At 45.7% G+C, this 26016-nt stretch overlaps 1 protein-coding gene across 1 annotated transcript in view; it reads right to left on the bottom strand.

The window, feature by feature from the left end:
• Nucleotides 1-20016, bottom strand: part of ncoa3 (nuclear receptor coactivator 3) — a 54920-nt gene extending 34904 nt beyond the window's left edge. The window contains exon 1 of the mRNA XM_083660916.1: nucleotides 19943-20016. The gene's annotated coding sequence lies outside the window, so the exon portion shown is untranslated. The remainder of the gene's footprint in view (nucleotides 1-19942) is intronic.
• Between the last annotated feature and the right edge of the window lie 6000 nt (nucleotides 20017-26016).

Below are 26016 nucleotides of genomic sequence, written 5' to 3'. Positions count from 1 at the left end.
ATCTTGAATCATCTTGATCACCGTGTTCCTTTTTTTTTTGCTCATATTTTATTATGTCCTGCGAGTGCGAAGCCTCCCCGGCCTCAAACTTTCACACGAGTGTACTTGTGCAACCGGAGTGGCAATAAATTAGCCTGATATTCAGACTTCATCATCAACTCATAAACTCATTTCCTCTTCTGGTCTGTCTGAGATTGCAGTCAGTGCAGAGCATTTCTATGAGCGGGGGCGGTCTTCGGTCTTCCCTAACCAATCACTAGACACCAAGGTGTCCCCGGCAACCTAACCTCGCATCACCAGGCTCTTCCCGAGGCAACCGGCTGGCACGGCAGGGCAGCCGCAGCAGTCTTGTTAGTCACAAGCAGCACAAGCTAACGTAGCTAGCTAATGCTAGCCAGCTTCTCCACGTTAAGCAGCCAAAGACGACGACTTTGTACTTTTCGTTTTAATGAATGAACGTCTTATCGTACACCGCAGTAACTAATACGATGTTCGTTAAAACGAAAAGCACAAAGTCGGCCGACTTTGGCTGCTAGCTACGTTAGCTTTGGCCACAGCTGTCTGTTTCTGTTGTGCATGACTGACAACAGCGTTAGCCAATCAGCGCCCATGATTGGATTTTCACCCGGAGAAATATTCTTTGCGCATGGCGATGCCGGACCAAGAAGGGCCAAATCCACAACCGTTTGGAGGCAAAATTTGTCCCTCCGCGTTTGACCCATCCTGGCTCGTCCTGCTCCATGCTGCAGCTGCAGTGAAGCGCCCGGGGACCAACTTCTTCTAACCGCCACTGGTCAGATGTGATACTGGGATAAATTCTAACCTGTCCAGTTATTTCAAACTCTCCAATTTCCCTGATCTATGTTGTAGATCGATGGACAATGCAACAGGAAAAGAAACATTAAAAGAAGAAAAATAAGAGAAAAACAAACTTTCTTTACTCTATTTGACCCATTTAATTCACATTCCACTTCCCTAAAAGTCAAGACAGGCCTTTCATGAGCCAAGTTTACAGTTGCTATTAAATTGAGACGGACGACTCACACGGGAATAAAGCAGCCCATTCACAAGCCTGATGGTGACGCAGCGTGTGGAGAACAGGAGAGGAGGAGAGGAGAGAGCAGGCAGGAGGAACAACCTCACCACCAGCTCTTATTGGCGTTCGTGACGCATTACAGAAATGCATCTGTAAGAAATCCAACTTGAAGGTTCAATGCTGGCCTTAAAGGAACACTCTGCCCATTTTCAACCAGCTTTGTATCATTAGAACATCAGTAGTATATCAGAAAACTGTAAACGGTTTTGAAGTCTGTCATTTCATTTGACAGTTATTGAGTGTTAAAGTGTGGACCAGTGACATCACTGGTCCACACTAACTCAAATGAATAACTCATTAACTCAAATCAACTCTCAATAACTGTCAAACTAGATGAATGATGAATAGTTTGACAGTTATTGAGAGTTGATTTGAGTTAATGAGTTATTAATTTGAGTTAGTGTGGACCAGTGATGTCACTAGTCCACACTTTAACACTCAATAACTGTCAAATTAAATGACAGACTTCAAAACCGTTTACAGTTTTCTGATATACTACTGATGTTCTAATTATACAAAGCTGGTTGAAAATGGGCGGAGTGTTCCTTTAAGGCCAAGTCTAATGCTTCACTACTAGTCCAACTAGGGCTAAATGCAAGGGACAAATAGGGCTGGGTACCGAAACCCGGGTACCCTACAGCTGGTACTACTGGTACTGAATTGCAACACAGAATCGTCTTCGTCTTACCACCGGTATCGGAAGAATATGAAATGATACCCCAACCCATCCCTAGGAACAAAGCTGATATATTTTATACATTTACACACATGACCACACATCACAAAACTGTTAAGTCATGTGTAAACTTCTGCAGCTGAAAAATAAGCATAGGCCAAATTTTCAAAAACGAACTATATCAGGCAGTCAACTGCACTGACCGCGTCCGCAACAATGACATAGTATTGAGATGAATTATCAGGGAAATGTCCCATAAAAACACACAAGGGCTCCTAAAAAACACATTGGTTATTTAAAAACAGCTTTTTGTTTCCAGTAGCTTTCTCCTTATACACATGCAGCCTAGGTACATATGAATGAAGGTGAGAGAGAGAGAGAGAGAGAGAGAGAGAGAGACAGAGAGAGAGAGAGAGAAGGTAGTTCAAAGCAGAGAACTGCTTTCAGAGCATTGCTTTTTCCCTTGAAAAAACACCCCCACCCTTACTCCATCTACACCACACACACACACACACACACACACGGAGCTGTGTGCATCTCCCCGCTTTTCTCACACACACTGCTGCATGTAGAAAAACCAGGGAAAATAAATGAAGGTGGAGACAAAGACGTGACAGATTCCAGTGTGTGTGTGTGTGTGTGTGTGTGTGTGTGTGTGTGTGTGTGTGTGTGTGTGTGTGTGTCCCGCATGCATCTTCTAGCACTATCCATCATTAATACAGACAAAGAGCAGAGAGGAACAGGACAAGACCCACACGGGTGCACGCACACGCACAGACACACACACAGACACACACACACACACGGACACACACGGACACACACGTCGCATAGCACCACCGTAATACCACATGATCCCCCCCAAACAAGCCCTTCCATCTAGGTTGATGTAGGAAGGTAATGAGAGTAAACACACAGCATCATCCAGGGACGAGGGAGGCTGGGAGCAAACAAACACAGGCAGGCAGGCAGGCAGGCAGGCAGGCAGGCGTCATGTGATCGCAGTCATCGCACACGGCTAATATTATGCAAATGACTTCATTCATCAATGGCTAAACAGCCTTTTATCTGGCCAGCCAGAGAGAGCGCCATCAGGCCTGCAGCCTCCATGCTGCCCGGGCAGATAACTCACCACCAGCACCACCAGGCCTGCAGCCTCCATGCTGCCTGGCGGGCAGATAACTCACCACCACCACCACCAGGCCTGCAGCCTCCATGCTGCCCGGGCAGATAACTCACCACCACCACCACCACCACCAGGCCTGCAGCCTCCATGCTGCCCGGGCAGATAACTCACCACCACCACCACCACCACCAGGCCTGCAGCCTCCATGCTGCCCGGGCAGATAACTCACCACCACCACCAGGCCTGCAGCCTCCATGCTGCCCCGGGCAGATAACTCACCACCAGCACCATCAGGCCTGCAGCCTCCATGCTGCCCGGCGGGCAGATAACTCACCACCACCACCACCAGGCCTGCAGCCTCCATGCTGCCCGGGCAGATAACTCACCACCACCACCACCACCAGGCCTGCAGCCTCCATGCTGCCCGGGCAGATAACTCACCACCACCACCACCAGGCCTGCAGCCTCCATGCTGCCCGGGCAGATAACTCACCACCACCACCACCAGGCCTGCAGCCTCCATGCTGCCCGGGCAGATAACTCACCACCACCACCACCAGGCCTGCAGCCTCCATGCTGCCCGGGCAGATAACTCACCACCACCACCAGGCCTGCAGCCTCCATGCTGCCCCGGGCAGATAACTCACCACCACCACCAGGCCTGCAGCCTCCATACTGCCCGGGCAGATAACTCACCACCACCACCACCAGGCCTGCAGCCTCCATGCTGCCCGGGCAGATAACTCACCACCACCACCACCAGGCCTGCAGCCTCCATGCTGCCCGGGCAGATAACTCACCACCACCACCACCAGGCCTGCAGCCTCCATGCTGCCCGGGCAGATAACTCACCACCACCACCACCAGGCCTGCAGCCTCCATGCTGCCCGGGCAGATAACTCACCACCACCACCACCACCAGGCCTGCAGCCTCCATGCTGCCCGGGCAGATAACTCACCACCACCACCAGGCCTGCAGCCTCCATGCTGCCCCGGGCAGATAACTCACCACCACCACCAGGCCTGCAGCCTCCATACTGCCCGGGCAGATAACTCACCACCACCACCACCAGGCCTGCAGCCTCCATGCTGCCCGGGCAGATAACTCACCACCAGCACCACCAGGCCTGCAGCCTCCATGCTGCCCGGGCAGATAACTCACCACCACCACCACCACCAGGCCTGCAGCCTCCATGCTGCCCGGGCAGATAACTCACCACCACCACCACCAGGCCTGCAGCCTCCATGCTGCCCGGGCAGATAACTCACCAGCAGCAGCAGCACGCGGCTTTACTCGCCAGTCGCCACTGATGCTGCAGCTGCAGGAAAACACATGTCATCTGGCCTCAGACTGCTGTGCAGAGAGATGTTCCACCGTGGGCATTACTTTGTGAGGGATATTGTGACCAACCTCATCTCCATGCAAAAAATAATAATTGTGCTTAGTAGTGTAGGTTGAACTCAGCTATCCAGAAGGAGTGTGTTTGTGTGTGTGTGTGTGTGTGTGTGTGTGTGTGTGTGTGTGTGTGTGTGTGTGTGTGTGTGTGTGTGTGTGTGTGTGTGTGCATGCTTCCACTGTGCCAGTCGCTTCAAAAGCAGACATTCATTTTCAGACCGCAGCTCTTGATGATTTTCCCCTTGCTCTCTCCCTCTCTCTCTCTCCCTCCCTCTCCCTCTCTCTCAGCTCCCTCCCTCTCCCTCTCCCTCTCGCTCCCTCTCTCTCTCTCTCAGCTCCCTCCCTCTCCCTCTCCCTCTCGCTCCCTCTCTCTCTCTCAGCTCCCTCCCTCTCCCTCTCTCTCAGCTCCCTCCCTCTCCCTCTCTCTCCTCTCCCTCCCTCTCTCTCTCTCTCTCTCTCTCTCTCGGCTCCCTCCCTCTCTCTCTCTCTCAGCTCCCTCCCTCTCTCTCTCTCAGCTCCCTCCCTCTCTCTCTCAGCTCCCTCCCTCTCTCTCTCAGCTCCCTCCCTCTCCCTCTCCCTCTCCCTCTCTCCCTCTCTCCTCTCCCTCTCTCTCTCTCTCTCTCTCTCAGCTCCCTCCCTCTCCCTCTCCCTCCCTTCTCTCTCTCTCTCTCGGCTCCCTCCCTCTCGCTCTGGTTCTTTCCCTCCTCCCTCTCAGTGGCGCCCCCTCCCCCCTCCCCCTCCCCCTGCTGGATTGGTGGAGTAAACACAGGAAGAGAGCGGGCTCTGTTCCACCACGCCAGAGAGAGAGAGAGAGAGAGAGAGCTGGGGCTGGGGCGTTCCTGCCGAGCTCCTGCGCCGCCGGGGTCAAAAGTTTACTGTGGTTTTCATTTCACCTTTCCCTCAGCCAATCACGGCGCCACACTGCCGCGCCTGAACTCTGACCCCTGCAAAGAATTTGACTCAAAAGAGGGTCTGACGCCAGTTTCACAAGTACACCCCCCTCTCTCTCCCATCTCCCCCTTTTTCCCCACTACTCTTTTTCCTCCCTCTCTCTCAACTCGGCTAGTTTCATTTGTTGACAGAGAGCCGAGGTGAAACGGATTCCACACAGTGAGGTACGGAGAGCAATGGAGTGCATAAATACGACTAGAGTTTTTAAAATGGAGAGATATTAGAATCCAAACTACTTTCTTTTTTAGCGCGGGTCAATGAAGATATCACCAAAACCAGCGACCTTGATAGAAAAAGGCAGGAAAGAAGGAATGGAATTTGTCTCAGAATCTAATAATAATAATGACACAGTCAAGAAGACTTGACACATTTGTGGAATCCAGTTTTGTGTTTGTTTGGTTTTCAATCCAAGAGCAAGCTAATAAAAAAACCTACCAATTTATGGATTATAAAAAAGGTCCAACATAAATCCTAAATCCTCCTCCCAGTGGTCTCCCCATTCTCCTCCTCGCTTTTCCTTCTCTCCTTCTCTCCATCCACACTTGCTTTTGAGGGGCCGGCCCCATGTCTCCTGCCCACCACCACGTGCAGCCCAGAGATCCAGGTTAACACTATTAAAAGTGTGTTTAAATGACTGATGAGGACAGGCTGGATACGGAGGTCACAAGGACCAAGTGTTGAAAGACAGAGGGGAGAAAGCGAATGTGGGGTGGAAGGGAGGGAGGGGGGGAGGGAGGTGCTCCGCGCTGGTGCTAGGCAGGCCCGGCACACCGCTCGGGGGAATCGGTTCAGGAATCAGAGTGGACACAGACACACATGCGCGGTGCTGCGCGTACACACACACACACACAGCCTGAGCAGCGCCATAATCCAACCGTGGGTTTGTTGTTGTCTTGGCGGAGCTGCGCTCGCTTCCATCTGCTGGGTGATTAAGCCTGCACAGCTAATCAAGTAGTCCCACCGTAAAAAAGCAGCAGGCAAAGGAGGACAGAGCAGACGCTGGTTTCGGGCACGCGGCTTCGTCGTTCTTCTCCTCCACACACTAAAAAGTTGCAGGTCAACAACGTTCCAGCATTCAGATTCACTTGAATTCATCATCGCTGCTGCACAGTGAAGGCCAACTATAGGTCTTCAAAGTAGTTCCAATAATCAACAAAGACTGGACCTTCTCGTTATTTAGATTCAGCTGAATTATTGAACGTTAATGTTCACGCATGGGAACAAATATGACGTTCCACAAAAAGCCACTCGTCCATACACAAAGTTCATACCCCTCCTCTCTGCCTTTCCTGTTCCTTTGCCTATAAAGCATATCTCAAATTGTGACATCACCGCTGAATATTTGGACTCTGTACATTGATCAGATGGTACATTGAGATTCAGTCTCTCCTATAACACAGTGTATAGGAGAATGTTATGGTAAATAAATATACTTTCATTAAGACATCTTCCTGGACTCCTGGCTTCAAATTCATTTTGGTTTAGGCTATCAGCTGTTATATATACATTTAGCGGATGTAGAATGGTTAAGGAATTCCATTCTCTATCATCCATAAAACACACTATTGGAAGAAATAAGTGATAAGGTCATTTTGCTTTTTGTTTACACGAAAAAACAAATAGGCTGCCTTAAAAAAGAGAGAGGGGGGGCTTTAAAAAGTGACCCCACATCATGTGTGTGTGTGTGTGGCTGGATTATAACCAGTGGGGCAAAGTGTTGACATGTTAATTTGCTTGTGATGTAGGTAGGCTGTATGTACACTACTACAGCACCAACCTCTCAAATCCAGGTGCCAACTCTTGCCTTCATCCTTACTAATATGCCTGGCTGCCTAAAAGGATGATTTAATTCTGAATGGAATGTCTACATTGTATAGCGACACAATGGATTAGACAAGAAGGATCATGGGTGCAATCTTTGAGCATCGTTATGCAACTTCCGTAAGTCTGATCTGAAGCCACAATGTTTCAGATACATCATGCTCTAGCTTTGAGAGCTCATTGAGCCAGCAGCAGACTGTTGACTGAGTCAAAACACAATTTAGATCAATTATGAACCTACCTCAACCTGCTGGTAGGTCATCATCATCACTGATGGACATGAGAGGACTCTTGCCGTACAAGATGATGTTGCACTTGCCATGAAAGCAGGAAACTCTAAGCAGGGTTGCCACTCTTTTGTAGTGATACTTTTCCAGGACTTTTCAAGCAATAAAGTAGAGAAAAGCAAAACAGATTAATACAAAAATGTATCCACCGCAGGTTTACCTAGACGAGTAAGACGACCAGCCGCATATTTGAGCTAAGAACGCCTACGAGAGAGCACAACAGCCAATGACAGCTCAGCAAATCGCTGTATACTTGTATTGTAGCCTACACAGAGAGTGATACTGCACGAGGCTCAAACTCAGAGATTCTGGTAGGCTAAATCCAGGCACTTTTAAGTCCTTAAAGTCGAGGTGAACCCGTTCGTCACGTGCATCTGAGTCCGTTTCAGACGAGCTCCATTCATTTCCACACACCAGTGTCATTTTCCTTGAATTAAACATAGCTAAAAGCTGTTGTGTGGTGGGCTGCGCAGAAAACAAATGTAAAAAATCGCCAGTTAAAGTTTTTTTGTACTCCTGAGCAAAACAAGGAAGCCATTGAGAATTGGCGAGAAGAAAAATGTGGATCTAGCTGTCAAGAAGTAAGTTGGAGTGTTCATCTTCCGTATATACGATCTTTTGGTGCAACACGCAACCATGCACGTGACATAGGAGAACGCCAGGATTGGACAGGAGTTTTCCCCCGTCTTGGGCGTGGTTTCTGAATGATGACGCGTTACGCAGTGTCTCTATGTGCGCAGAAGATTGTGGACTAAGCCCCTCCCCCCCGGCTCTACAAGGAAGTGAGAGTGGAGACACAATGCGGCTCAAAGCCGGTGAAACACGCACACACACACACACACACACACACACACACACACACACACACACAACAACGACCCAACTCAAGGCTGATGTTGAAGTATGTTTTAGCCTTCAGTCAGACTAGTCAAAGAGGAACACAGGCCATGTTAGCACACCTCCACTGCCCAGTTTCAAAGCAGAAGACCATGTTACCACTTGTTTGTGGGATGTTGTGAGGCTTTTAAGGCCTATGAATATGATTTACTTTGGATTAGTAAAATAGTCAGTGGCACCACATCATTTGGTTACAGATTACAATGTAATGTATCTAGGGATGCTCCGATCGACCAGCGATCGGAATCGGACAATTTTAAGCCTAAATATGAGATTCTAAAACGGCTCTCTCAAATCAAGCAATCTGACTGGTTCACAGCCGGGTATACCACGGCTAGAGCTGCATCACAGAATCACTCTGCCTCTGAGAAAACACAGGGTTTGGGAGCTAGCCTCGGAAACAGAGTGTCTGTCTGTCTGTGCTCCCTGGCTGGAATATTGGATTTGGGACCGCAAATAAAAAGGAGAGGACTTGGAAGTGAGCAAGGAAGTAGGACTGATGTGGTAAGTTCTGAAAATATGTGCTTTATTCCAGCATCGGTTGTACTACGAACCAAGTTAAAGTAGCACGCGTAACCGCTAACGTAGGCCAACGTTAGCTAAATGTTAACGTTAGCGTAGCAGAGCTGGCTTTCACAGGCATATGAACAGCCAATACCTTTTAGCTGGAATAAAGTAACGCCCAGACACACATTTTCAGAACTTGCCAGTTAGTACAACTAACTTTGAGTTTGGTCCCTGTAACCTAACGTTAGCACAAGCATTAGCCAAAGTTAGCTCGCTACATTAGCTGTTTATGTTTGTCACCAAGCCTGTGTTGCTAGCAGATATTACGTTCAGCAACTGTGTCGGCTGTGCAGGGAGCGAGGAGGGATTATTTATTTCACGGAACATTATGATTTATGAATAACAGCCATTTAAAATTGGAGTTGTCTATTACGTTCATATTGCCATACTTGATAAGCATTTTATAAAAGCAATAGATCACTTCAGGCCGTGATATATGTTCATTATACCACACCTAAGGGAGTTTTCGGTGGTATAATGAACATATACCACGGCCTGTCGTGATCTACTTCTTAATCGGAGAATTCCAATAATGCTTTATATGTGTCGACTGCCAAAACCGGTTGATGACCCAAACCACGTGAGCCATGTAATGTATGGCACGAGAAAAAATATATCTTGTGGGAGAAGCAACCACCAATCCAGCTCTTTATCAGTAGACAGCTGAGCAGGAGGACAGCAGCTCATCGTGTCTTGGCATGTTTACTTCAGTTCGCCACGCGGCTTCACTGATGCTAGCTAACTCTTAATGTGAATTTACAATGCAGTTAGCTTGCTAGCATTAGCTAAAAAATAGTCGTCTCGTTTTTTTCGAGTCTTGAATCCTGGTTATAACATCAGAGTGCGACACCAAATGATATAAACAACAGTTCTGGAAGTTAAACATTAGCTAGTTGCATTGCATTGATGGTGAACCTTGAACTGAACCAAGACTGAAATGGATGGAAGTTATATCTTCGCCTCTTCGGAGGCTGGGGTTGCCAGATACAGCAATGGTTCTCAGCTCAAAGGCGGCTCAAAAACCGCCAAAACACACAGAAACCCGTCCAAGCAAACGCAGGTCTATGGAAACAATCTGGCAACACAGAGTCTGAGGTGTGTGAAGTCCAACGCAAACACGTTTTGTTTACGATAATAATCACATAAATATTGAGGTATAAAAAAAGAAAAAGAAAACATGGATACATTTTAAGCAGGACGTTGAGGGATGAAAAGCAGGTCAAATGGAAACTGTTAGACCTATAATACATTACTGCCATAAAAGCTGCTATAAGGGGGAGGGAACGACATAAATACTGCTTTAGCCTACCAGCTGCTATAATAAAATAAAATGAAACAAGAAATAACTGTTGCATGCCTGTGCCAAAAAGTCCAGTTCCATCCATCCATGTCTGTCCAGACTCATACAAGCACAAAAATACCTTGAAGCCCACGGTGCAGTGGTGTGGCCATTCAGCCTTATGGCACTTTTAGGTCATGTTTGGGGTACCTCAATAACATGACTAATCATTTTCAACGTGGAGAATGGTCCTACACCTACTTTAACCCTACCCCTAAACCACCCACATCCCCCCAGCCACTACCCCCCCTACCCACCCCTCGAACCCCGTCTCTCTACGACCCCTTTCCCCAACCCTCACCACATCCCCCTGCCCACCCCTATCGAACCCTGACTCTCTACGACCAACCGAACCTATCCCTGGCTACAGCATATTTTCCCTAGCTCGCCCGTTTCCCTCACCACGCCTCTCCCAACAACACCCACACCCCCTAGCCACTCCCCCTAACTACCCCTCGAATCCCGACTCTCTACGACTTTCCTATCGGGGCCACATATAGAATATTTTGAGAGACAAGCCGAGGAGGGCCACTTCAAATCGGTCCGCGGGCCGCATTTGGCCCCCGGGCCGGACTTTGGACATGCCTGAAATAGGGCGGCTGATATCTAAAGTCACAGAATGCACATGCACATTTCACAATCAATATTCATGCAAATCCTTAATTTACCAAGGAAAAATTCTTATGACGGTCTCAGTTGCAACGTGGATCATCATGCCTGTAAGCAAACTACTGTCAGTAATGTAATGTGTGTGCAACTAACCGAAATAAATAAATAACTGAAATATTATTTATTAACGGGTGAGTGGTAAAACGGCTTTTTATTAGTGGGCGAGTGGTATCCATGCGTGTGTGATTTAGAGGCTTAGCAGATCGTATACGAGTCGACTTCACACAAGTTGTGCTAATACACTCTGGCCTTCAGCGACTGTGTTTTTTGGCCGCCGCAACAAAGCTCTCCCATCTCGGCTTCAAATGCAATACATAAATTACATAATACATAAATAACTTTGAACAATGTTTAGCTTTCATCCAATTACAAGGCTGGACACATGGAAAAGGGCAACGTGGCTGTTATGATATTGCTAATTGAACAGGGAGGGACATTTACTACTCCCAGGTCATTCAGCCTGCAGTCATATAGAATCATTTGTTCCAGACAGTGTGACAATAATAATCAGACCATGCGAAAGAGAAACTAGCCGAGTGGAAAAGTGCCAATCACTTGCAAATAGTGGTAGCACACACCAACCTTGTAGCATTAGATTGGACTGACAGCCAAGTTCTCAATATGGTGCTTCACATGCACCACTTTAACCCTTCACATGGTGGGAATTTGACATTTCAATTTTTTTTTTTTACATTTCCATGAATTAGAAAGTCTCCCCTATATATTCATTTTCGAACGACTGCGATAGCCCTCTCTCAGATCAAACGTTATTCCGTATTTTAATCTGTTATGTGTCTAAAAGTAAAACATGAGAAAAATGGCTTTAAACATTCCACATTGTATTGTATTCTACAGTGGCATTCCACCAAAACCATCAAAATAAATACTTTTCCTTTTATTATGAAAATAATTATTCACCATGATGTACTACTGTGGATGGAGATGAAAGTAACCAAATCACTCCAAATCTCAAAAATACCTGCAACACTCATTTTCAACCTTGTTTGGCTCATCTCGTTACCAACAATGTGCAGCAGCAGCAGCAGCAGCAGCAGCGACATGTGAATGGTTTCTCTGCAGGCCTCCACACACACATACAGTATATTTGCTAGGGGTGTGCCGATTAATCGTATAATCGATGCATCGCGATTAGTCACGTGACGATTAAAATCGATTCACAATGTTCGATTATCGATTTGCAAAAAATTGCAACAAAAAAAACTTAACTGTAAAACGAGACCAAAACCGAAGTACTGGAAACTGGAATCACTGAAGAAAGCATGCAGGGTGGCTGTAACATGTGATGCGTGGACTTCGGTCGCAACTGAAGATAATGGAGGTACATTTGTTTGTTTACTTTAATTAATGGATACTGACAAATATACCTTGCTTAAAAAAAAATCCTGTTTGGTGAAAAAGATGCATCGAAAATCGTGATTAATCGTAATCGTTTAATAATCGAATCGTAGCACCCTTAATCGTAATCGAATCGAATCGTGAGGTGCCTAAGGTGGCACACCCCTAATATTTGCTGTGTGTGTTTTTTTTGTCATTAAACTCAGGCATCATCATCATCATCATCATCATCTAGCTTGAAATGACATGGCAGCAACTGTCAGCTAACTAACAACTAAAACTATGTTTACGGGCGCAACAACAACAGCGAGCTGCAGTTCAGAGCAGCAGCAGCAAGCCTCTGATGGGGACTGTTGCCGTAACAACAAGCCACATAAACACAGGAGTGACGACGTCACTGGGCACAGCGAACAGCACAGTAATGGTGAAAAGCACAGAACATTTTCCACTTTATCCAGCAGGGGGGGGGGGGGGGGGGGGTCGGTACGGTCACCCCAATTAAGAAATAAGAGTGTTGTGAGGGGGGGGGGGCGACATTAGAATAAATGATCTGACGCGTGCCTTGAGCCCAGTGTTGTTGACATGCCGTAGTAGTAAATCCTGATTGAATCGACTTCTTGGGCAACCCTACCACCAGTCCAGAATAGCAGGGGCCTTTTTTTACTTTTGGAGTGGAATTCTGTCATTCAAGACTGGACTTTCCATGGCAGCGTAGGGAGGCGGAGGCGGAGGGGGTAAACGCAGGGCAGGAAACGGGTGGGCAGAGAGGGGTCGGAAGAAAGGAGGAGGGAGGGAGGGTGCAGAATGCATCTATGAAAGAGAAGCTGTCCATGTAGCTGAGTTTTCTCTCCTCCTGCGCTGCCTCTTCACTGAGCTTCTCTGCGTCTGACAGAGAGAGAGAGCATCTGGTAGCATTTATCTCACAAACCAAACTTTTTTTCACCCTCGCCGTCGTCGCCCCCCCAACTTTATAAAGGGGGGGGGGGGGGGGGGCTAAACAAAACACAAACAAGCTCTCGCTAACATTTTACAATGGTAACAAAACTAAGACAGGGAGCGCTCCCCTCCCATTGGCTCGTTCAGGTGAAGCCAGTTTACGAGCATTCTTCAGCTGAGGGGAGAGAAAGTTACAGGGGGGAGTCGAAGTTAAAGAGGAAGGGCAAGGAAGGGAGGGGGCAGGGGGGGAGGGAGGGGGGAGGGAGGGGAGGGGGGGACGACAAAGCTCTTGGCACCCCCTTCCCTCATAAACTCTTCCCCGTCGTCCAATCAGCGACGAGCACAGAGAGCGAACTGTTCCAAAGCCTTGCTGGTTATAAACTGGAATTGGGTGCAATGATTGCTTCAGGCTGCCCGTTTGGCTTTGAGACGTGTGTATATGGCTCACATATGGCTCAGCAGCTAGCCTAGCATTTTGGGGTTAGCATTACCTCAGAGTTGAAGGAGAGGGGAGAGAGAGGGGCGGGGGGGGGGACTGGATGAGATGTGACTTCAAACACAGCCACAGTTACTTGGTGTCTTGGGAGCCGGTGGTGGTGAGGTGGCAGGCTGGCTCCCTTCCTTCTTAATAATAGTGAAGAACAAATGTGCTTTCAGCAGCTCTCATCGCATACTCACTCTCACTTGTTTGGGGGCCGATGTAGCTATAAATATTTTTAGCAGTGTGGAAAACACAACGGTCTTGTTGAGCGGAGTTTTTTTTCCCTATATTTAGCTCCTCGCCGGTGTAGGCAGAAGAAAAGTCAACCTACCTGTTGTGTTGTTGTGTGTACTACCAAACACTCTCGCTGTGTGTGTGTGTATGGAGGAATGTGCGTTTTAACGAGCGTAGCGAAAGTTCGCTGCGACTGCACGAACGACCTTGAGATTTGATTTGACGTCACGAGAAAGATTTGCACACAGCTTGTTGAAACGACCGTTATGAAACTTTTGCATTCTTAAATCTCATGCGTGTTAAACTGCCGTGCAAAATGTACAGGACAAAGAGTGTTATTATTATGGGGGCCGGAAAATGAGTCGTTGAATAGGCCAACCTGATTTTGAAAGAGGCTGAGGTGGACACCAGTAACATAAAAAAATAAATTTAAATACAAATAAAATTAAAAAAAAATCCCTAAATGAGAAGTACCGTAATTGGTGAAAGTGACCAATTACGGTAGTGTAGACGGTATGTTAATTGGCTAGTCAATTAGCCCTCTGGCAATTTCATGTGGTACAAAACAGTTGGAACTCACAACTCTCTTTTCCCCCAACCCTGCACCCCCCCCCCCCCCCCCCCCCCCTGTCATGTGACCTAAACAGAAAGGTACCCAAGGAGTCACATTACAATTACAATCAGCCTTTCCTTTCAGCTCTGGGTCTGTGTCAGCACAAGAGTCCTCCCAGAAGCCACTGCTCCTCCAGTCCTCCTCCACACAGTATCAATCTTAAGATTGAACACGCATACCACACGAGCGACCGGCGGCCAAGTCGAAACGAAACTTATTATCTCTCTTTCGCTCGCTCGCTCTCGTCTCGACACAAGCGGACTCTGACGACGCGCTAAAGGAATGCCATCTATTCACACATCAATGGGGCAAAAATGCAGCCTGACAAAGACAGAGTGGAGACAGATATCAAAAAGTGGCCTCGGTCGCACGAGAGGTGGTGAGCTCTCCACTTACTCGCCCTGTGTCTAACCAACCCTGTGATACCAGCCAGGACTTTGGAGGTCCAACTCAAAACTACACAGAAGGCAGGAGCACGTCATTTATATCTGCTTATTTGGTAACTTTCTCATGAAATAATGTTATCCATCCTCAATATTTCTATTTCCTTGCTTATAGAAAGCTAAAAGTATATTAAACTATGATCTGCGAGCAGCAACAGCCCTAGTAAGGCCCCTCAAGCTGAGCCTTACTTTCCTAGTTGTTGCCATCCTGACGATTCTGTTTACTTCACTGTCGAGTGTTTAATTGACCTGCCTCCTACATCCAATTTTCCAATTATCTGTTGCCTGAAACTTGCTCATATTGCAGTATTAGATAATGTTACTTTAACTAGCTGAGCTAATTGGCAATTAGAAAGTTCAAGTATGCTGCATTAGCCTGTATCGGATGCTCTGTATACAAACTGCTGACAGGGAAACGCTGGGAAAACCCACCTGCTAGTGGTAATTATGAGCAGGATATGTGGGATTATTTTTGAAGGCTCATTTATCTCTCACCTGGCATCGCAAATTGCATCCACCGATGTCGGCAGTCCAAGATATGAAATTAATTCATAATTATCAGTATTCACACAAGTGCAAATATACAATCAACCGTAGCACAAGACACACAGAGATGATACTTTCAAGCTGAAGCATTCTGCCGCTTCTTCCAATATGACCTGAGTGAACGCAGCATGAAACCAGCAAGTTAAAAAGTATCAAATTGACTAATTATAACTGAAATGTTGTGATAATTGTTCGATCAGTTATTTAGACGTGTAGTAGTGCAACAAGCACTATCGTGTGCGAAGATGCTTTAATTGCATTGGTTTCAAATACGGCGCTTGCTTCGGCCCTTTCCGTGAGTTGTGTTAGGCAGAGGTATGAAACGCTCTAACAGTTAAAGGAACACTCTGCCCATTTTCAACCAGCTTTGTATCATTAGAACATCAGTAGTATATCAGAATAATAATGATCTCGTAATAATGAGTTATTAATTTGAGTTAGTGTGGACCAGTGACATCACTGGTCCACACTTTAACACTGAATAACTGTCACATTAAATGACAGACTTCAAAACCGTTTACAGTTTTCTGATATACTACTGATGTTCTAATGAAACAAAGCTGCTTGAAAATGGGCGGAGTGTTCCTTTAAGAAAGTGACTTTTTGAATCATCATAACGGCCAAAAGAAGGAAATAAAAGACAATAAGGCCAGAAAATACGCAGAATGATCCTTTAAATCAATGCACCAGATATACTTTATCAATCGGGTCATCTGATCCGGCCCCCAGAATGTGCCACCGCAGAGAGACTTCTCCCGGTCCCATGAGAAAAAGTGATAAGTTAATGAATTATTGAGAGCATAGGGGCCGGCAAGACAAAGAGCCAAAGTCATGCGTCCAAGTCACTTCTTCTGCCCATCTGCAGTCAAAGAATCCCCCCCAAAGATTGATTCATTGTTAACGCAGCCTGACACCCTGTGTGAGGAGGGGAAGAAAGGGGGAGATAAAGGGACAGAGAATGGGGGGGACAGGGGGCTCCATTTGCCAAGAATATGAGCAGAGGCATTTCATTGGACAGGTTCCCACAGTGGCCTTTTCGACCACTTACAAAAATGCCACATCTATACGCAGACTTGACTAATGGCATTCCATCAGACTCAAAATCAAGAGAAATGTGCTCATCTTGAGGAACGGAGCCTGCTGCCGGTATAGCATCACTCCCACTGGTTAGTTTCCCCCCCAACTACACACACAGCAGAGACAAAGTCCATGTTATTGAGATATCACCAGGCTTATTCTATGAACTTCAATGACCAATATGGCCACATTCATCAGGAAGTTGACAACAGCCTACCAAGCTTGGCCGTAGAAATAGCATAGCTAGATCATACCTACCTACCGACATCGTGTCAGAGACTGTGTCACGTGGAAGAAAGAAGAGCTAGAGCTGTAAATGCCTGCAAGTATTGGCAAGGATGCCCCCGGGGGGAGAGAGAGAGTGACAGACAGCACAGCAAGAGCTCGACCTCAACCGTCTCACTGCTGTGATGACTAACCTACCTGTTTACTGTGTGCCTGTTTCACTGCTCTGATGACTAACCTACGTGTTTACTAGGGGTGGGGGGGGGGATCGATACACCATAGTATCACGATATTTTGCCTGCCGATATTGTATCGATATTTGGATGCCAAGTATCGATATAAAAAAAAAATTGCAGGCCATGCCATGCCAAGTACAGTATAGTCCAGGCATTTTACGCAAATATGTGGGTCAACCTCACACTAATTGCAACAAAACCAAACTCAACTGATTTTGTATCCTCAATATGTCCTCAATGAAGGAAAAAAAGTGTTAAGGAAATGTATGAAGGGAAAGTTTTGAAAATGACCTAAATATGATGGTAGCCTATGGAAGCCTATGGAAGCCTTTTTTTTTTTTTTTTTATGTGCCATAAATCTCATCACTTATATCCTGTATGTGTTTTTTGCTTCAAGGAGAAAATAAAAAAAATAAAAAATAAAATAAAAATAAATGTTAAAAAATAAATAAAAAAACTTTTTGGTAGCATCATATAGGTCATTTTCAAAAATTTCCCTTCATACATTTCCTTAACACTTTTTTTCCTTCATTGAGGACATATTGAGGATACAAAATCAGTTGAGTTTGGTTTTGTTGCAATTAGTGTGAGGTCAAGTGACATTTTTACTGGACTAGTAGTCCACAGACACATCCAGTTAAGGTGGACTGTATGTAGACTGTAACAAACAGTTCAGTTTGTCAGGTGCATGCACAACTACGACATGACTTTATGAAAGTTGTTGGTCTGTGTCTACTTGACAATGTTGCTGCAATAAAATGGTTGAAGTCAGATGTACAGACTGGAAAATTGTTCTTATATGAACCAGATGTTGACAAAGTTCTCCTTTGGAGGACATCATTTGCAGTTGAAAAAGTAAGAAATCGCAATATATCGAAATATCGCAATATTCAATATATCGCAATATCGGCGATATCGCAATACTATCGTACCGTGACTCAAGTATCGTTTTAGTATCGCATCGTGGGCATCTGGTGATTCCCACCCCTACCTGTTTACTGTGTGCCTGTGAGCGAGCTCTGCTCTGAGGACTAACCTACCTGTTTACTGTGTGCCTGTGAGCGAGCTCTGCTCTGAGGACTAACCTACCTGTTTACTGTGTGCCTGTGAGCGAGCTCTGCTCTGAGGACTAACCTACCTGTTTACTGTGTGCCTGTGAGCGAGCTCTGCTCTGAGGACTAACCTACCTGTTTACTGTGTGCCTGTGAGCGAGCTCTGCTCTGAGGACTAACCTACCTGTTTACTGTGTGCCTGTGAGCGAGCTCTGCTCTGAGGACTAACCTACCTGTTTACTGTGTGCCTGTGAGCGAGCTCTGCTCTGAGGACTAACCTACCTGTTTACTGTGTGCCTGCCCTGTGAGCGAGCTCTGCTCTGAGGACTAACCTACCTGTTTACTGTGTGCCTGTGAGCGAGCTCTGAAAGAATGTGCTCCTCTGCCTCAGAAAGTGAGTGCTCAGCATACGTTGTCGTCTAGGAGCCAGGGGGGAGCAAGTGTGGAGTGGACTGTTACCTGGACCAACTTCCTGCACCGCTGCTGTGTTCACGCTCTCACGTGCACTTCACTACATCCATCTCTCTCTCTCTGCCCATCTGTCACTCTCTGACACACACACACACGCACACGCACACACACACACCCTCTCTCACTCACTCTCACTCTCACACACACACACACACACACACACACTTTCACTCACTCTCACACACACACACACTCGCTCACACTCTCTCTCTCTCTGCCAGTCTGTCGCTGACACACACCGCTCTCTCTCTCACACAGACTCTCTCTCTCTCTCTCTCTCTCTCTCACCTCTAAAACTGTGATTTATCAGCAGTCAAAACATGAACATATATCATAGTGTGGTGGGCCCTTATGCCTACCATTACAATCACAGATACATAATCGTAGTACAGCCAAGCAAATAGATGACAGATGTGGATTCTCATGCAGCCATGCTCAGCTATAGTCAGTTCAAGTTTGGTTGTCAACGGCGGGGGTCGACAATGATGCACAAATAGCCTACAAAGGTGGGTTAAATAACTACGACCTACTACAGTCGATGAGAATCAAACGACCAGAAATAACAATAACAATAATAATACTGTTATTATTATTATTTTGTTGTTGTTGTTGTTAGTGTTGTTGTTGTGTATTTCCCCTAGGGATTTAGGGCATGTGTCAGAGAAAACTATATATTAAAGGGGGGGCACGTTTAGGTGGCTTTACCCTCTACCACTACATCCCGGTGTAGGTGGAGGTTAGTCAACCATAACATAGGAGCAATACACAATGTATCAACATAGGAGCAATACACAATGTATTTTGTTTTAGCCAGGAAACCTGCGCACAGCTGTCGGCGCAGCAGCTCTGTCTGAACACATCGACGACTCCTGCAGCCCTGCTGCTCGTGTGGCGACACACTGTGACAAGTCTGACTGGCTGCTCAACAATAATGCATCTGTAGGAACAGTACGTGAAGCAAAAGCAATGCTTGGGGGGGAATTTAACACAAGCAAGTAGCTCTAAAAGTTACAATATCATTCATATCTGCATAAACGACTTCACTGACTGTGAGTATTCGCCCATAGCAGCCCAAGAAATCATAAAGCCTAGCTACCTATCTCGTAAACTTTGTTGTTGTGCATATTGAAAACAGCAGCAACAACCGACACCATAACCGATCGGAATTTTTGCACTTGATCAAAGCAAAAGTGACAGACATGATCATCTTATTGATGGTTAACAAGCCAATAATATAATGACAAACATTCCATAACAAATAGCCTAGGCAGTGGATAGGTGATCGTTGTATCACGGTGGTGTAGACTAGACACCACAGCCTGCTCGGCAACGGAGCAACACCAGCAGCACTGTCTCTTTGACAAAATGTGCTCGTTAAAACAAATCCTAGCAGCAGTGTTTAAAACTTGGCTGTAACCGAATCATAATTCAATTTCAGAAAACTCACCGGCTTCGACGCTTTCATTGAGTGGAGCAGTTTCTTTTTCTCCTCTATAAACTCTCCGCCATCTTCGGCAGGACCGTGTTTGTTTAAATGGGAAACACTCCCAGAGCGCAGGGAGCCAGCTTGTAGTGGAGCAATAGGCCTTCTGGGTAATGTAGTTTTTTTTTGGGGGGGGGGCCCTGCACAGATCTGTATGAAAATCGATTTGGGTTACACAATATAGTGCTAGTCTAGAGTACAGTGTTTTAGGCTATTGAGTGAAAATGGCAGAAAATCACAGAAAGTGCAGTTCAAGTGGGGTCCTGGGACCCTCAGGGTCCTTGGTTCCAGGAAGGTCCCCAGCAAAAAGGGGGATACTCTATTTTCACAATGCCATCCATAAGTGACACAATAACAGAATGCCACTGTTTTGTTTTTTGGCATGGGTTTCATACACGTCCTGTAATAAAACATCGAAAATCAAAAATTGTGTCAGGAGATGAGGAGGGGGACCCTGCGGGATAAAATCTTATCAACTCCACTTGAAAAAGTTTGAGAACCACTGTCATAAACTATATTCCAAGGAATTAAACAAGGTTGGAACCAGGAAACAGGATTTTGGACTCAATCTAAGCTAAATATCTTGCTTGAGAGCTGATTCCTTCTTGCAGCAACTTTTAACAAAGTATGTTAGGTATTTTCAGGCCAGTCTGGAAGTTTTCCTCCCATTGTTATACTATGAAATTCCAGACGTCCGTTGCATTTTACAGTCTCCAGTCTGAGGTGTAAATGGTCTGACTGTTGCTATGAATTCACAATCAGATCCCTATCCTATCGTTGCACAGAGTAGGCTACCTTACCCACTGCATGCCGTCAGCTATAAAACATGCATGTGTCACTGATTCATGCATGCATGCAGGCTGACATGCATCCCTCAGGTAAATCTGGGCATTCTGGTCAAAGTTCCACTATAAGAAGATCTATCGGTTGGCATGTATTTAATAGGCCCCATAGAGAAGTCATGGAGGATGGAAGAAACTGTCTCCATGGTGATCTCTCTCAGGCACACTAGTGTTGAATTTCAACTGCTGGGGAGGGAGGGAGGGGAGAGCCAAAGATGGAGGGAGAACAGGAGGGTAGGGGGGATGGGAGCATGATTGGGGGTCGGTAGATAATTAGCTCCTTATTTGGCCTTTCCTGTTTGGAAATAATTCTATCCACAATCAGCATAGAATCTTTGAGGTGGAAAACAAATGAACAGTGGGCTGGCGGGGGATTGCACTATTAGATGGAAACTTTTTCTTTGTTTTTTTACTTTGAAACCTCTCAAGCGTTGTCTTCACAATGAGTGCTAGATGAACAACTGTGAAGTTCATTACCCCCGTCATGCCATTTTCTTGTATGCTCCACATTCCCCAAAAATCTGCTCCAACTTCTATGGATTGGCCATGCAGATGTTATCCCTTTAACTGGTAAATTATGGTAAATTAAATTTGGATCAGGCATTCATCCAGTTGTTCACAATTAAGACTTAAGGGTCACTTGAGGCACACGGGGCTTAGTAGCCTACAGATCAACACACTTGTTTGTATATCCTTATAGCATTTTTAAGGATTTTTAAGGGTCGCATAGAATCTTCAAAACAGATATCACAATAACCCTAAATGCTTGTGCATTTTTTTTGGTGTGTGTGTGTGTGTGTGTGTGTGCGTGTGCATGGGTGAGAGAGCCTCAATTACATTCCACAGAGACCGAAGGGGGGCCCATGGCCCTCTGTTTGTGCCCCTTCCCCCACCAAACATGGAAAACTGACCTCCCCCCTCTGTCCATGAGTGTGAGACCCCTCCCCCTCCCACTCAGCCTGTCTACTTTGAAAGGACAGGAGATAGCCCCATAATCATTAATGCATTCAGATTGCTTTACCTGCAAACAACTAACAGCATGCCTCTCTTTGCTGTAACCCACCCCCCACACACACACACACACACATGCACACGCACACGCACACACACACACACACACACACACACCGTCATGCACATTCTACTATGCCATGCATATTGATCCTATAAGAGATATAACAAAACCAAAACTTCAATCTTCAAGTTATAACAAAACTTAATGAACAATAAAAAGGGATGGAGGGAACATAACATAACACATTCGATTTATCTACAAGTGCAATGCCTTATTCTATTGAGCTATTAATCAATCTGAAATGGTTTATCATTCAGATGACACAGGGTAACCACAAGTGCTGTAAAACATGCTTCTGAAACCACAAAGTAAAGTAGGTCTAATTCATTGAGTATGTCAAAGAGATCAATGCCTCATGTGATTGATCAATGACAACAAGCACACTTTAGCAGGAAAAGCCACATTTTGTTGTACAGTATTTTGCCCGGGTGGCTGCACCAGGTTTGTGTGAGTTACATTGAGACGTTTTAAGATATTTTTTAACGCCACTTAAAATACAATGAAACACAAACTTCACTGGAATAAGAAAGGAGACAGTTGGTAGGCCTATCAAAACAGGAGCATGTTGTGCACTCTGATTATGACTGGAGGGGATTTACCTCTAATAAAGCAGTGCACTGAGAAAAAACGAAACTCCTACGCCGTCTGAAGAAACATTAACATTCAAATGCAACGTCTGACTGTAACCGAGCCAAGACCTTTCTGATTACTTGTAGTTCAAACATCTTCAAGACTTTCCAACAGAAAGCCTGACTAGGGCGCCCTCTTGTGGACTGCTGCCCCCGTTACCCCGGCTGGAGCTGGAGTGGAGCATGGGCTGGAGTTGTCGCTGTCTGAAACATGGGACACAAAACAGTCACAACAACACATGGGTTGGTAAGCGGAATAATATGCGTGTGTTACACCGTTTTTACAAAAAAAAAATAGGACTACCACATGTAGCGGTATATCTGACAAAACATGCCGTTTGACTATTTTGAGTTTGACCTGTGGTCCAAATCGCACTAGCTAAACGTTAGCTAAGTTAGTCACCTAGCTAGCTAGCTAACGTTACCTATGTGAAAATGGGCCTGTGTTGGAGAGCTTCCTGCCAAGCCTCCTGAAAACTCAGATAGGCCTATTGTGTGTGTGGGGGGACCTGGCTGCGATAATCGACAGTAAGTGATGTACGTTAACGTTCAGGCATGCAAACTATAGTTACGCTTTCTTTTCATCCAAAAATATGGCACGTGATTATTTCTGAGTCTGCCCTCAGTGCCCTGGTATCGGTGATAAAATACATTTTACCACAAGAGGTCGCTGCCGTCCTTTAGCACGAGAGGCTTTATCAGGTTTATCAGTAGCCCAGGCCAGACTATGAGATTAGACCTAAATCTCATACAGAAGAAGCACATTTATCACATACAGCCAGAGATATAGCGTTATATAAAAAGGTTTGCTCCAGTTTATGATGATCATGACCAATTTAATGCTACCTACAATGTATGCCTTGAATAATACTGTACATCATGACGATTTTATGTCGGCATATAGTCTCTATTCTGCAAATATAAGGTAAACTGACTTGAGGTGGGTTTACCCTCCACTGTCTACATCCCTGATTGTTTTAGGCTACTGGTGATGAGTTAGGCTACTGAGCTTCTCAATGCATTTAAACACTCACTGTACAGGTGAGGGTACACTACTCCTCAATGAAAATACAGTAACCCTTTAGTTGGAGAGTCCAATGTTGCTAATCAACTACCAGGTGACAAAAAGTAGCGTAGACGTTCAACAAAGTGTAATTTGTCGATTTGATAGATTTCCATAAACTTTGTAACCCTTACCCTGACTTTAGCCTAAGCATAACCCAATCCATTAATCACAACCCTAAGATTAACCCTAGCCCAGACACTGAATATCTATGAACTACTTTCCACATCATTCTGTGTATCAGTTGAAACTCAGTCGAGTTTTTAGTGACACACTGTACTCACTTGATAGGAAGTTCAGTATCAACATTGGACTACTATGCAAATAAAGTGTGACCAAAAATACATGTCATGACTAATGCTATAAGTTGTGTTGAAATACCACAGGGACCTGTGGCTAATATGCCCACAGCTGAATATGATACGCATTGCCAACCAGATTTCATTGTTAATTTATTATTCCTTCCAACTATAGCAGGGGTGTCCAACTCATTTTAGTCCATGGCCCACATGGGATCCCATTTGGTCTCATGTGGGCCAGACAAAGAACATCAATGCATAATAATCTATAAATAATAACAACACCTCCAAATGTTCCAGTTTCTTCTTTTCGTGTAAATAATTAGGCCTACAGGTACATTTTAAGAACACAGGTTCACATAGGGTTATCTCAGCTACCATAGGCCTAGCATATCAAATCTACTGTCTGTAACTGTGCCATACAATTGAAGGCAATTACTGTGCAATTCTTCGCTATATTCAGAATCAAGGGTATTGAAAATAGTTTACCATTCAGTAATGAATACAGAAAATACTTAATATTGTAACTTGTTGCCCCTTAAACACCTGGCCTTCACAAGTACATACATTTTAGGTGTCAAATCCTGAGCTTGAAAACACTTTGCAAAGTCATCCTGTGGGTCGGATTGGATTCTTTGGCGGGCCGGTTCTGGCCCTCGAGCCGTGTCTTTGACACCCCTGAACTATAGTTTCCAACTGTTTGGACATTTTTCCCAAATATATGAATTAGCAAATTGTAAATTAAACATGAATTCTAAAGATATGCTATGTTCACTTTGGCGGTACTTCAATCCCTGAGACATCCAGAATACATTTCTGTCAAACACCTTTAACTAAAGACCTACATCTCTGTCTGCTGCTAGCTGCCTCTGTGCTCTTATGTGTGCTGATATACAGTGTGTGTGTACAGCTACTGTACATGTGGATTTACAAAGAAACAAATTCTTTATGACACTGACATATGGAAATAGAAGTGAGGTGCAGTCAGCCAAAAATAAGACAGCAAAACGGAAGTTTGAAATAACTCACCAACAACTGAAAACAGAAAAAAAAGATAAGGTTAGGGGGGGATACTAAAAGCTGTATTGATTGCACAGTTACAGTGTTGTAACTGGCTATTGTGGTGGTGGGATTCTGTTTTGTCTGACACACACAACACTTGTCAGTCATAGAAATGGTACAATTTGGCTGAGTCTGAGACATAAATTAATGAATCAAGATGTTTATTGGTCAGCTTATGTCCATATAAAAACCTTTCCACACAATAAGACAAACCCATAGGCTGGATTCCCAACAGCTTGTTAAGAAAAAAAAGAAGGGGCGTCCGGGTAGTGTAGCGGTAGATTCCCTGCCTACCAATAGGATGGTCGCAGGTTCGTGCCCCCGTGTTACCTCCGGCTTGGCCGGGCGTCCATACAGGCACGATTGGCTGTGTCTGCGGGTGGGAAGCCGGATTAAGGGTATGTGTCCTGGTCGCTGCACTAGGGCCTCCTCTGGTCGGTCGGGGCACCTGTTTGGGGTGGAAGGGAACTGGTGGGAATAGCGTGATCCTCCCACGTGCTACGTCCTGTCGGTGAAGCTCCCCCTGTCAGGTGAAAAGAAGCGGCTGGCAACTGTGCATGTGTTGGAGGAAGCATGGTGCTAGTCTCGGCTCTCCCCAGATCAGCAGAGGGGGTGGAGCAGCGACCGGGACAGCAGCGGGGGAAATTGGCCAAGTACAATTGGGGAGAAAAGGGGGGGGGGGGGTAGAAGAAGCTTAGGATTGATTTTATTTGTAACTGTTGCCTAAAACACAAATCCTTGATATTCTTCAGAAAAGTTTTTGCTTTCTCATAAGTTTTCATGGAACAGGCAAGAAATAGTAATTTACTGAATCAAACACGTTGTGTTGCGACCATTTGCGACCTACACACATTGCTAAACATGAACTCTGGACAATGCCCGTTGAATCAGGTCCGGGTATTTCCCGGGGTTACCCTTCCAGACAAGAGGCATCGTTGTTTCCACACATGAGGAAAATCTCCAGTGTAGAGAGTTAAGAGTGGGCTGGTAGGGGGTGGGGTGGTGTGGGGGAGTTGGCTGTTCCCACTATAGATGGTTTTAACTTGACAACAAAAACATTCTACATTG

The sequence above is a fragment of the Poromitra crassiceps genome, assembly GCF_964638095.1.
Source record: "Poromitra crassiceps genome assembly, chromosome: 25".
Taxonomy (NCBI): domain Eukaryota; kingdom Metazoa; phylum Chordata; class Actinopteri; order Beryciformes; family Melamphaidae; genus Poromitra; species Poromitra crassiceps.
The sequence above is the reverse complement of the archived record's forward strand: the minus strand, read 5'-3'. Positions and strand labels throughout refer to the sequence as shown.